Genomic DNA, 13,695 nt, shown 5'->3' with positions numbered 1-13,695 from the left:
GCCAAAGATTGCCAGTGCACCACCAGAAGCTGGAGAGAAGCCTGGCACAAGTTCTAACTCACAGCCCACAGAAAGAGCCCAGCCTGTTAACACCTTGGTCTCAGACTCCCAGCTTCCAAAACTGTGAGGCAATCCATTTCTGCTGCCTAAGCCATTCAGTGTATGGTACTTTGTCATGGTTGCCCAAGCAAACTGATCCCGGGAGACAGGCCTGAGAGCCAGTCCTCTCCATAGGCCACCTGCCTACCTGTCCACACCCAAGGGCATGCCACCTTTCCCATCTTTGCCCATACAATGCCTCTCCCCAGCTTGCCGTTCTTGCCATCCATGAGGGGCCTCCCTGGCCAGTCACGGATGGCTGGAGAACTGCTGATATGAGGGATGGTGGCCCTGACCTGGGACAGGAGGCTCCCAGTGGACCAGGAGCCTGGTTGTGTTGGAGTCTGTGGCTCTCATGCTGTCTCTCTGTCCATCCCAGGCCCCATCCTTAGGGGAGCTTCCTGCCACCCTGGGAGTGTCCCTAAAAGGAGGCGAGACTCTGCCTTGGACGTTTACGACCTTGGGTATTTGCAACCTGGAGTGTTTGGACCCAGCTATCACTTGCAGAGCAGCCATTCACAAATTAACTGTAAATGAATCAGAAACACCAATTCAATTTTTCTTGACATGTAAATGGGGATTTATAAATGTTAAGGGGGAGTTTTTTTTGAGACAAAGTCTCACTGTGTGGCCCAGGCTGGAGTGTGATGGTGCGATCTCAGCTCACTGCAACCTCCACCTTCCAGGTTCAAGTGACTCTCATGCCTCAGCCTCCTGAATAGCTGGGATTACAGGCATGCACTACCACGCCCAGCTAATTTCTGTATTTTTAGTAGAGACAGCATTTCACCATGTTGGCCAGGCTGGTCTCAAACTCCTGACCTCAGGTGATCCACCCACCTCGGCCTCCCAAAGTGCTGGGATTACAGGCGTGAGCTACCGTGCCCGGCCTTGGCTATTTTTAAAGGAGTCTGGACACTGGCCCGTGCTGGCTGCCAGGAATCTAGAGACAAATGGAGATGGTCCCCCAGAGTGGGTCAGTTCAGGTGTCTGAATCCCATGCGGCTGGTGACCGGGAGCTAAGACTGCTGCCCACATTCCCTCCAGAGCCCTCCCGCAGCCCCATGATGGACCCAGCCCACTTTACAGATGGAAAGACTAAGACACAGACTGGACAAGGCCCTGGCCTGGAAAAAGGACAGCCAGGGTCCAGCCTTGCTTTCTCTGACTCCAGGCCCTGAGCCGTTTTTATAGCAGGAGGGTTTCAGGAGCCCCAGGGAACCCTGGAGGGAATCAGGGCAGCTCCAGAGAGGAGGCAGTGCTTGAGCAGGGCCTCAGGCAGGGACTGGAGCTCTGAGGCCAGCATGGGGCAGCCCTGCTAGTGGCGTGAGGAATGCTGAGTCCCTATCTGGGGATGTGCTCCAGCGGGTGCCAGGGCACCAGATGGGCTGCAGATGACCAGCAGGCACACGGTGTCTGGGCTGCGGTCTGGACACACTGGAACGTGGGTGGTGAGAACCTGGGCCAGGGCCAGGCCTGTTGTCCTGTGGTGACTCTCCCTGGAGTCCTGGCTGCTAGTGGACCTTGCTGTGGGTCATTTGAGGCCAATTCCTCTAAATGGGGATGGTAGGATGTGGGGGAGGGCAGGGAAGGCTGTGTCTCCGGACAAGGGTTATGGGGTCTGAGTCCTGCCAGGTGAGTTGAGCTGGGACAGAGTCAGGTGAAACGTTGTGGGGGGACACCCTCACCGATGTTGGCTAGGAGGGGCCGAGGCTGCAGGCCTAGGCTGCTGGTGCAGGCTCAGCCGGGCCCTCCCTGCAGGAACTTCAAATACCTCGCTAACCTGTCCCCCGCACTGCAGCTGGTTCCCTCAGAACACCAGCCTCTCTGCCTCAGCAGGCCATTCCCTTCTAACCAGGCGTCCTTCCACTTGGCTGCCCCGCTCAACTATCACCCTTACCACGGAGCCTGTCCAGCCCACCTGAGGCGCTCCCTGCGTCTGGCCAGTTCAGGCTGTGTGCAGGGCATGAGGAAGGTACCATCTTCCGGCTCAGGGGTCGCACCCCGGCGGGGGCTCTGGTTGTGGGGATGACATCACCATTCCCCTCCCCAGTACACTGCAGCTTGAAACCAGCCTGGCCCTGACCCTTCTTACCCCAAAACCCCCAGGATCCGCGGCGGCTGGGCGCCAGGTTACAGATGTCCCTCCGCCTCCCCCAGAGGCAGCAGAGCGACTTGAAGAGGGCTGTTGGCCGATCCGTGGCCTGACTCCCCTTGCTGTCTGCACCATCTCCAGCAGGCCCTGAGGTTCGTGCCTCAGTCTCCTCCACACGAGGAGAGAGTCAGGTACAGACACGCAGGAATGGATCATTCTGAAAGAGTGCCTGGTGGAAAGAAAATGCCTAGTAAAGTTCGCCATTATGATTGGCTGTCATCCCAGCCCCACCTTTGGTCTTGCCTCCTCCTGTCCCATGGGCAGAGGGCTAAGCAGGAGCCGGGCCCAGAGGCAGGACAGCTGTGGGCCTGTGTGGACCCCCCGTCCATCCCATGACAGGGTGTGGGCTGTGTGGGGGCCCCAACAGGCAGGGCTTTGCAGTGACCGAGGAGCTCAGAATTTGATACAGGGGTTGAAAGGAGCAGGTGAGAGCTTGGTTCAGGGCTTTCAAAGCCTGGGGGGAAGAAGGAGCAGCCACACCCGGGAAGCATCAGATGTGCCAGGGCAGGGCCTGCCAAGTGGGCTGGATCGCTGCTCTCAGGGCCTGGGACTCTGAGCACAAGGCAGATTTCTTAGGGACTGAAGGGTAAGCAGGAGGGTGAAGAACACTCACAGTTCAGAAGCTAAGAAACAGGCAGGCCCTTCGAGACCCTTCCCAGGCCTCTCACCTAACAGGTGGGGAAACAGAGCAGAGTCAGACTTAGGGGCAGGTCGGTGTCTCAAGCCCTTCACTATGGGCAGGTGGAGAGCCCCCGGCCCCCACAGAGCCCATCTATTCATGGAAGACTCAGACCCCCACTCTGGCCCCACTGCTCTCAAGTCTGTTTGATTCACAAATGCCATGGGGCCTCTGAGAATGTGGGGGGCGAGTGGTCCTTGGGGTGAGTGATCTGCTTGGTGGAGACAGCTGGGGCTGAGCCTTGTCTCCCGGGACAGCAAGAAAACCTGTCTTCTACTGACCTTCTGAGAGTCTTTGGTCAAACCCTCATTCTCTCCAGGCACAGAGTCCTGGCCCAAACCAAGAGCTGTGGGTCAAATCCCTGAGGTCACTGCCAGCTCAGAATCCTGTGGTCAGGAGTCAGGTCACCAAGATGGCAGAGTAGGAGGTAACAGCCTTCTCATCCCCACAAAAATACAAATATAGAAAGTTATGTACGAGCCAAAATGGTCCCAGAAGGGCTCAGGGACCCATTTAAAAATGCAGCAACCGAGAAAAAAAAAAAAGGAGACTATTACACAGAAAGGATCACCAGTGAGATTGGCACATCTGAGATGCCAGGAGAAGGCTAGGAACAAAGAAGAAAACTGAGGCCATGGGTATCAGCCACACAGTGGGTGCCACCATGGTCTCCAGTGGTCTGCTCCACAGAGAATACTGTCATCTCTTGCTGCTGAGGTTACCAACAGCTGTTCCTACAAGGGAACCCCAGAGAGGGAGATGCAGCTATAAACTTCCTCCCCACGTCCAAAGAGCAGCCACTGGTGTGCTGCTTCAGGGGAGGAGCTACCAGCTCTCCCAACTTTGCATGTGCCTCTTACTCGCAAGCCACAGTCACTCCATGAGTGCACATACTTCAGACTCAGCTCTGTGGCTGCACTGCACTCATTTACAACTCAGACAGCCTAGCCATTGCCACAGTGAGATAGTTCACACACTAGGCCCTGGAGCCAAGGTCTCATCACATGTGCTTGCACCGTGGTCACCACTCAGCTGCCATAGAGAGCTCACCTGCACACTGGATCGTGGCGCCACTGCAGCTACACACGTGTCTGTGCTCCAGATCTTGGCTGTGAGGTTGTGCTGCATGTGCCCACCTCAGACAGAAGAGCACAGTAAGCTGGTTTGCACTCTGGGCCCTGGAAACAAGATCTCTGTGTGTGTGTGTGTCCATGCTTTGGCACCAGCTCAGCTGCCATAGAGAACGAGGCCCCGCTACAACCCCAGAGCCACTCTGCACATGCCTGCACTCCCATTTTCAGTTCTTAAGCTACTTCAGAAGCACCCACACCTGGCATACCATTACCAATGTGGCAACGGGAGTGTCTATGCCCCAGGTACCAGGGCCATTACCTACCACCTCTGATCCCAGAGCTGTAGTCCCTCCATGCATACCAGTGATTCATGCTTTAGCTCTATGGTAACTCAATGGCTGCTGCTCACCAGACACCAGTGCCATTGTCACTATGAGCATGCTCATATGTCAGACCCAATGCCAAGAGGGATCCCCTCAGCCAGAATTTCCCTGGTGGGATTAAAAGAGAGTGGGAGGACCTTAACAGCCATCACCACTGAAGACCTAATAGCCCTTACTGCCACAGCAGAAATCCACAACATTGGTGCTGAGGATCCATGTAATCTTTGTCAACACCAACCTCAGCTAACAGAGCTTCTCAGAGACCACAATTCTGTTCCCTCACCCAGTGCCAGATCTGCTGAACATCACCCGGCACGTGCCAAACTTGCAAAGTTTGGCAGATGCGACTGCTCCACTGAATGTGCAAACATCAACATAAGACAAGAAGAAATATAAAAAATAAAGAAGACATATTACACAAAAAGAACATAATATTTTGCCAGTAGCCAACTCCAAAGAAATGGAGATTAATGAACTACCTGACAAAGCATTCAAAATAATTGTTTTAAGGAAGCTCGGTGAACTTCAAGAAAATACAGAGAAACAATTTAGCAAAATTAGAGAAATAATAAGTAAACACACTTAGAAATTTAGCAGAGAGATTGAAAGCATTAAAAAAAAAAAAAAAACCCCAGAAATTCTAGAGCTGAAGGAGACAATGAATGAAACAAAACATGCAATAGAGAGTGACAGTAGCAGGACTGATCAAGCAGAAGAAAGAACCTGTGAACTTCAAGAAAGGTTATTTGAGGCCAGGTGCGGTGGCTCACGCTTGTAATCCCAGCACTTTGGGAGGCCGAGGCAGGTGGATCACGAGGTCAAGAGATTGAGACCATCCTGGCTAATGTGGTGAAATCCCATCTCTACCAAAAATACAAAAATTAGCTGGGTGTGGTGGTGTGTGCCTGTAATCCCAGCTACTCAGGAGGCTGAGGTAGGAGAATCGCTTGAGCCTGGGAGGTGGAGGTTGCAGTGAGCCGAGATCACACCATTGCACTCCAGCAAAACTCCATCTCATAAAAAAAAAAAAAAAAGAAAGAAAGAAAGATTATTTGAAAATATGTAGCCTGCCAGGAAAGAACAAAGAGTAAAAGAATGAAAAGAAAAGAAGAAAGCTGATGAAATTTATTGAGCAGCATCAAGGGAACTAATATTTGAATTACAGATGTTTAAGAAAGAGAAAATAGAAATGAATAGATAGCTTATTTAAAGAAATAATAGTGAAAAACTTCCCAAATCTGGAGAATGATATAGACATCCAGATACATAAAGGACAAAGGTCTCCAATCAGATTCAATCCAAACAAGACAGCACCAAAACATATTATGAGCAATCTGTCAAAAAAGCAAAGACAAAGAGGAGTCTAAAGGCAGCCAGAGAAAAGAAGCATATAACATGTAAGGGAACTCCAATAAGGCTACCATTGGATTTCTCAGCAGAAACTTTACAGGCCAGGAATAAGTAAGATGATATATTCAAAATGCTGAAGGAAAAAAATGCCACCCAAGAATACTTTTTGCAGCAAAGCTGTTCTTCAGAAATAAAGGAGCAATAAAGACTTTCCCATACAAACAAAAGGTAAGGGAGTTCAACATCACTAGACCTGCCTTACAAGAAATGTGAAAGATAGTTCTTCAAACTGAAAGAAAATGACTTTAGTTAGTAACATGAAACATGCCAGGCACAGTGGCTCACACCTGTAGTTCCAGCACTTTGGGAGGATGAGGTGAGTTGATCACTTGAGGTCAGGAGTTCGAGACCAGTCTGACCAACATGGTGAAACCCTGTCTCTACTAAAAATACAAACAAATTAGCTGGGTGTGGCTGTGCATGCCTGTAGTCCCAGCTACTTGGGAGGCTGAGGCAGAAGAATCGCTTGAACCCAGGACGTGGAGGTTGCAGTGAGCTGAGATGGTTCTGCTGTGCTTCAGCCTGGGCAACAGAGTGAGACTCTGTCTCAAAAAAAAAAAAAAAAAAAAAAAAACCTGAAAGTATAAAATTCACTGATAAAAGTAAGTACATAGTCAAATTCAGAATACATTAATATTGTTGTAGTGATTTGTAAACCACTTTTATATTTAACATGAAGGTTAAAAGACAAAACAAATAAAAATAATTGTAGCTATAATTGTTGAGGGATATACAATATAAAAAGATGTAAATTGTGACATTGAAACATAAAATGTAGGGAGGGTAGAGTAAAACTATAGAGTTTTTAATGCAATCAAAGCTAAGTTTTTTTTTTTATCAGCTTAAAATAGGCTGTTATAACTATAGAGTTTTTATATAAGCCTCATGATAACTGCAAAGCAAAAATACACAAAAGATAAAAAGTAAGGAATCACAGCATACCTCTAGAGAAAATCATATAGCCACAAAGGAGGATAGCAAAAAAGGGAAGAAATGAACAAAGGATCTATAAAGCAACCAGAAAACAAATTACAAAATGGCTATATTATGTCCTTACCTATCAGTGATTACCTTAAATGTAAATGGATTAAATTCTCCAATCAAAAGATACAGAGTGGCTAAATGGATAAAAATAAAATAAAATAAAGAAGCCCTCACTAGATTCTGCCTATGAAAGACATTTTAAGGACACACACAGGTTGAAAGGAAAGGAATGGAAAAATACATTCCAAGAAAATGGAAACTAAGAAAGAGCAAGGGTAACTATACTTAACTATACTTAAATTAAATACTGTAAAAAGAGGCTGGGTGCGGTGGCTCACGCCTGCAATTCCAGCATTTTGGGAGGCTGAGGTGGGCAGATCACTCGAGACCAGGAGTTCAAGACCACCTTGGCCAAATGATGAAACCCCGTGTCTATTAAAAATGCAAAAAGTATCCCAGGGTGGTGGTGCATGCCTGTAATCCCAGTTACTCAGGTGGATGAGGCTCAAGAATCACTTGAACCCGGGAGGTGGAATTTGTAGTGAACCAAGATGGTGCCACTGCACTCCAGTGACAGAGTGAGACTTTGTCTCAAAAAAAAGAAAAGAAAAAAAAACTGTAAAAAGAGACAAAGAAGATCACTATATATAATGTACAATGGTAAAGAGGTCACCCCATTAACAAGACATAAGAATTGTAAATAAATATGCATCCAATATCAAAGCACCTAAATATATAAAGCAAATTTTGATAGATCTGAAGGGAGAGAGAGACTACAGTCCAATATTAGCAGGGGACTTCAGTACCCCACTTTCCACAGTAAAAAGGTCATCTAGACAGAAAACAAAAAAGGAAACATTGCACTTGAACTGCATTTTAGGCCATATGGATGTAGCAGACATATACAGAACAGTCCATCTAACAGCAGCAGCGCACACATTCTTCTCAAGCACAAATGGAACATCCTCCAGGACAGATTGTATGTCAGGCCACAAAACAAGTCTTAGCAAACTTAAGATGACTGAAATTATATCAGGTAATTATTCTAACCAAAATGGTATGAAGCTAGAAATCAAGAACAGGAGGAATTTTGGAAAATTCACCAATATGTAGAAATTAAAACAACATCTTCCTGAAGAACTAGTGGATCAAAGAAGAAATTAAAAGGTTAACGTAGAAATATCTTGAGACAAACAAAAATAGAAACAGAATGCACCAAAACTTACTGAATGCTGCAAAAGCAGTTCTAAGAGGGAAGTTTATGGCAATAAACACCTACATCAAAAAATAAGAAAGATCTTAGATAAACAACTTAACTATACTTCAAGGAATAAGAGAAAGAAGAAAAAATTAAGCCCAAAGTTAGAAGAAGGAACAAAATAATAAAGACCAGAACAGAAATAAGTGAAATAGACTAGAAAAACAATAGCAAAGATTAAAAAACTAAATGTTCGTTTTTTTTTTTAAATGGACAAACCTTTAGCTAGATTAAGAAAAAAGAGCGAAGACTCAAAATCAGAAAGAAAGAGGAGACATTGCAACTGATTACACAAAAGCACAAAGGATTATAAGGGACTGCTATGAACAATTATAGGCCAACACACTGAGTAAACTAGAAGAAATGAACAAATTCCTAGTCACATACCATGACCAAGAGTAAATCATGAAGAAATAGAAAATGTGAACAGACTAATAACAAGTAAAGAGATTGAATTAGGAATAAAAAATCTCTCAGCAAAGAAAAGCCCGAGATCTGATGGCTTCACTGCTGAATTCTGCCAAATATTTAAAGAACAATGAATACTAATCCTTCTCAAACTCTTCGAAAAAATTGAAGGGAAGGGAATATCTCCACATGCATTTTATGAGGTCAGCATTACTCTGATATCAAAGCCAGAGAAGGGCACTACAAGAAAATAAATTTTCAGGCTAATATCTCTGATAAACATTCTAAAAAAAATATGGAAAAATCTAATTCAACAGCAGATTAAAAGGATCACCCACCATGAGCAAGTGGGATTTATCCCTGGGATGCAAGTATAGTTTAGCATTTATAAATCAATAAATATAGTATATAACATTAACAGAATGAAGGACAAAAACCATATCTCAGCAGATGCATGAAAGACACTCAACAAAATCCAACATCCTTTCATGATAAAAAAAAAAAAAAAAAACAACTCTCAACAAATTAGATATAGAAGGTGATATGGTTTGGCTGTGTCCCTACCTAAATCTCATCTTGAACTGTAGCTCCCGTAATTCTCTCAAGTTGTGGGAGGGACCCAGTGGACAATAATTGAATCACGGGGTGGTATCAGCCATACTGTTCTTGTGGCCGTGGATAAGTCTCACAGACCTGATGGTTTGATAAGGGGAAACCCTTTTCACTTGGCTCTCTCATTCTCTCTCTTGCTGTTGCCATGTAAGATGTGCCTTTTACCTTCTGCCATGATTTTGAGGCCTTCCCAGCCACGTGGAACTGTGAGTCCATTAAACCTCATTTTCTTTGTAAATTAGCCAGTCTCGAGTATGTCTTTATCAGCAGCATGAAAACGAACTCATACAGAAGGACTGTACCTCAACACAATAAAGGCCATACACAATAATCCCAAAGTGAATATTATACGCAACTGTGAAAAGTTGAAATATTTTCCTTTATAACCAAGAACAAGAAAGGGATGCCCACTCTCACCACTTCTATTCAACATAATACTAGCAGTCCTAGTCAGAGCAATAAGGAAAGTGAGAGAAATAAAAGACATCCAAGTTGGAAGGAAAGAAGTAAAATTGTCTCTGCAGACATGTTCTTCTATATAGAAAACCTTCAAGAATTCACCAAAAAAAGCTGCTAAACCAATACACAAATTCAGTAAAGTGGCAGGATGCAACACTCAACATATAAAAATCAGCAGTATTTCCATACACTGGTAACAAACCATCTGGAAAAAATCAAGAAAATAATCCCATTTATGATAGCTACAAAAATACTAAAATACTTAGAAATAAACTTAAGCACACGAAAGATCTGTGTAGTAGCCCGTTTTCACACTGCTGTAAAGAAATACCCGAGACTGGGTAATTTATAAAAAAAAGAGGTTTAATTGGCTCTTAGTTCCACACGGCTGGGCAGGCCTCAGGAAACTTACAATCATAGTGGAAGGCGAAGTGGAAGCTGGCACCTTCTTCACAAGGCAGCAGGAGAGAGGAGAGCAGGGGAAACTACTATTTATAAAACCATCCAGTCTCATGAGAACTCACTCACTCTCATGATGACAGCAAGGGGAAACCATTCCCATGATCCAATCACTTCCCACCAGGTTCTTCCCTCAACACCTGGGAATTACAATTCGGATTACAATTCACGATGAGATTTGAGTGGGGACACAGAGCCAAGCCATATCATTCCGTACACTGAAAACTATACAATACTGGTGAAGGAAACTGAAGAAGACATAAAGAAAGAGAATGATAACTCTAGTTCATAGATTGGAAGACTTAATCTTGTTAAAATATTTATACTATCCAAAGCAATCTGTGGTTTCAATGCATTACCATATTAAAATTCCAATGTAATTTTTCATACAAAGAGAAAAAATAATCCTAAAATCTGTATGGAACAACAGAAAAAACCAAATAGCCAAAGTAAGCTTGACCAAAAAGAACAAACACAGAGGCATTGCACTACCTCATTTTAAAATCTACTACAAAGCTATAGTAATTAGAGCAGCATAGTACTGGCACACATAAAAAGATACATAGATGAGTGGAACAAAATAAAGAGCCTAGAAATAAATCCACATAGTTACAGTCAATTCATTTTCAGCAAAGGTATCAAGAACCACAATGGGGAAATAACAGTCTCTTCAACAAAGGGTGTTGGGAAAACTGGATATCCACATGCAGAAGAAGGAAATTAGAGCCTCATCTCCCAGCATATCTAACAATTTCCTGCACTATCAATATGCAGTATGATACTCCCTTAAGACACAGGCCAGTAACAGGGAGCTGTAGCTTCCAGTCAGCCACGCAATCACGTGGTTAAATAACCAATACTCTACTGGGTACTGTGTTGCCAGCATTAGGAGGATAATAATGAAAAGAGGAAACAAACTGTGCTGTCAGAATTTGGTGTCTTCCCGTGGAACACTTATGCCTGCTAATCCGTTGACAAGTATGGATGCCCCGGTACCTTCCCCCAGCTTGTCTTGAGCCCCAACAGAAGAGAGAGAAATGGATGATCCTGTGGCTGTAGCATCCCCACCATGCAGCAATTAATTGTAGTTCCATGCTTCCCACATTCTTCAGGCCCAGTGTGCTTTCAGCTGTGAACGTTCATTGAGGAAACGTATAACCATTCTGTTTGTCATTTTCAGCACAGCCTTCAATAAACTACATGAAATGTAGAATGCTTTCCTGTAAAATGGGCTATGGGCCAATGTGAGTGTTTGGAATGTGTTTAAGGCAGGCTAGGCTAACCTGTGAGGTTTGGTAGGTTAGGTGTATTAAACACAATTTTTATTTATGGCATTTTTCAACTTACAGTATTTTCAACTCTCAACTTACAATCAGGATGTAGTCCCATTGTAAGCCAAAGAGCATCCGTATAGCAAAACATCATGTTACACACCATAAACTTGCAATTTGTATCAGGCAATCAAAAATAATACATAAATAAATAAACAAAGGAATCCTCCAGGAGGGCAGATGGCTCCTGGCAGTAAGGAACCTTGGGCAGGCTGCCCTCCTCTTTAGGCCTCAGTCTACCCAGCCCTGGGTGAATTAGTCTAGATCTCCCTGTCTGATGGGTTGGTCACTGCCATGGCTAGAAGGGGATGGTGAGAAGCCCCTGGACGAGGCAGACGCTTGCCTCAAATTCACTCTCTGGCTGACTGCCAAGTAGCACTGCTGGGGGACCAACACAGAGCCTGTTCCCACCTCCAAATAACTGCAAACCTAGCTTGCCTGGCCTGCAGTGGGGTTGGGTGGCCAGACACTGGGATGGGATTCTTGCTTCTCAAGAGACTCAATGCCTTACCCTTCAGTTTCCTTATCTGTACAATGGAGTGACACTGGGATTTCAGCATCACCGTGAACGTGGTATGCAAGCACCATCTGCGTGCCAGAACTGGACACCACCCAGGGTGCCCCTAGGGCTCCCAGGAAACAAGCAAAGGAATGCAAGCACCAGCTCAACACCCATGTGCAGCTGGCACCCGAAGGTCACTTACTCCATCCTCACCCTGGTCAGCCAGTCAGAGCTCAGACTGGGTAGGACAACTTCGCTCCCGGAGCACAGGGCTCCCTGGCCTGGGCCATGCCTCATCCATTCCAGCAGCCATCTGGCCTCAGGGTTGCCCAGCCTCCAGAGCGCCCTCTCTCCACTTTCTCTGAGTCCTTGTGTGATTTTTGTAGTTGCTTCTCCCGGAGCTGATGGTGGAGCTGCTGACTCCCCACGGCGGCTGCACGCCTGTCCAGACCATCTCCTGTGCGAGAAAGCAGAGGGTTGTTTCACTGGCCCTGGGCCCCATGCCCCGGAATTGACAGTGTCATAGCCTCCCGCCTGTTCTGCCATTCCCTGGGCCCTTCTCAGGTCCTGGACATAGGCTAGTGTCCCCAGAGAGGCCCGTGCACTCAGGACCTGCCAGGCTGTCCTGCCAGGGAGTCACATTTGCCCAGCCCAGTGGGGAAAGGCACATTGGTCTTCCAGAAAGAAAGAATCCTGGGAAACCAGAGATTCGCAGGTGTATGCTGGGTGCTCTTGAGGCTGAGGAATGAGACGCTTTGGAACGAACGTTCTTCCAAAGGCTCCCCTCCTACTTTGCTGAGCTCCTCATAAAGGATTTGAGGATCAGGGAAGGGGAAGAGGGAATGGCGTGCACTCGGCCCCCATTCCTGTTGGGAATGCCACCTGCACTTAGTCCTTGCCAAGTAGGAGGAGGGTCGATGCTACAGCCCATTTTACAGATGAAGAAGTGGAGGCTCAGAGATGGGAAGTGAGTGGCGGTTGGTCTGAGGGAAAGCCGGGCATCACCTGATATGAACTTGGGAGGTGAGGCTGGTTCTCTGCTTGGGGCCAGGGGCTGGGAACCACCCTTTTTGACCTAAGAACCCTGCAGGGCCTTGGGCCATGATAAATTCCGGATGCTCCCTCTCTGCTCATCCCACACCTGAAGAGCGGCTTGAGCAAAGGCTTGGAGGTGGGATGGCCCCTGTTTATTCTGGGACTAGCACAGAGATGAGGCTAGCTGGAGTGGTGGGGAGCATCCTAAGCGCTGGGAGCCCGTGTAGCCGTGGGAATCGGGATGTTTTCAGAAGCCACCTGGCTGTGCAAGAGGAAGGTGATGAGGCAGGTCAGAAGAGGAGTTGCAGCAACAGGGACAGAGCTGTGGACAGGAGGAGGGGCCTGGGTGTGCTGTGGAGAAAACGGCTTCTGTAAGTGGGGGACCAAGGGTCTCCAGTGCGGCCGTGACAGGTAAGAGGAGGCCAGGGAAGGTGCCAGTGATGACAGTGATGTTGGTAGAGTGCAGGGGGTGACAATGGCCTGGTGGGCGGACAGGGGACTGGAGACCTAGGCCTTCCTCCAGAGGTGGCAGGAGAGGACCTAGTATCAGTGGCAAGCTTGGGGGACAGGGGCTGAGTGTGCTCAGGGCTGTGAGGGAGGCTGCAGCCCCAGTTCCCATTTCTCAGATGAGGACAATGAGGACCAAGCCCAGGGCCAGAGAGGAGGCCGTGCTCCCTCGTGTGACAGACCTGTGGCTGAGACCTTTTTCTGGACTCTTTCGTAGGAAGGCAGGGACTGCTGCCTTTCCCTCTTCCCCAGCAGGTCTGGGGTGGGGCCTGGAATGAGCATTTCCAAGAAGTTCCCAGCAGGGAACCACTTTGGGTAGAACACACACACACACACACACA

Source organism: Piliocolobus tephrosceles, chromosome 6, assembly GCF_002776525.5.
Source record: "Piliocolobus tephrosceles isolate RC106 chromosome 6, ASM277652v3, whole genome shotgun sequence".
In the NCBI taxonomy this organism is placed as follows: domain Eukaryota; kingdom Metazoa; phylum Chordata; class Mammalia; order Primates; family Cercopithecidae; genus Piliocolobus; species Piliocolobus tephrosceles.
This window is presented reverse-complemented; position numbering follows the sequence as displayed.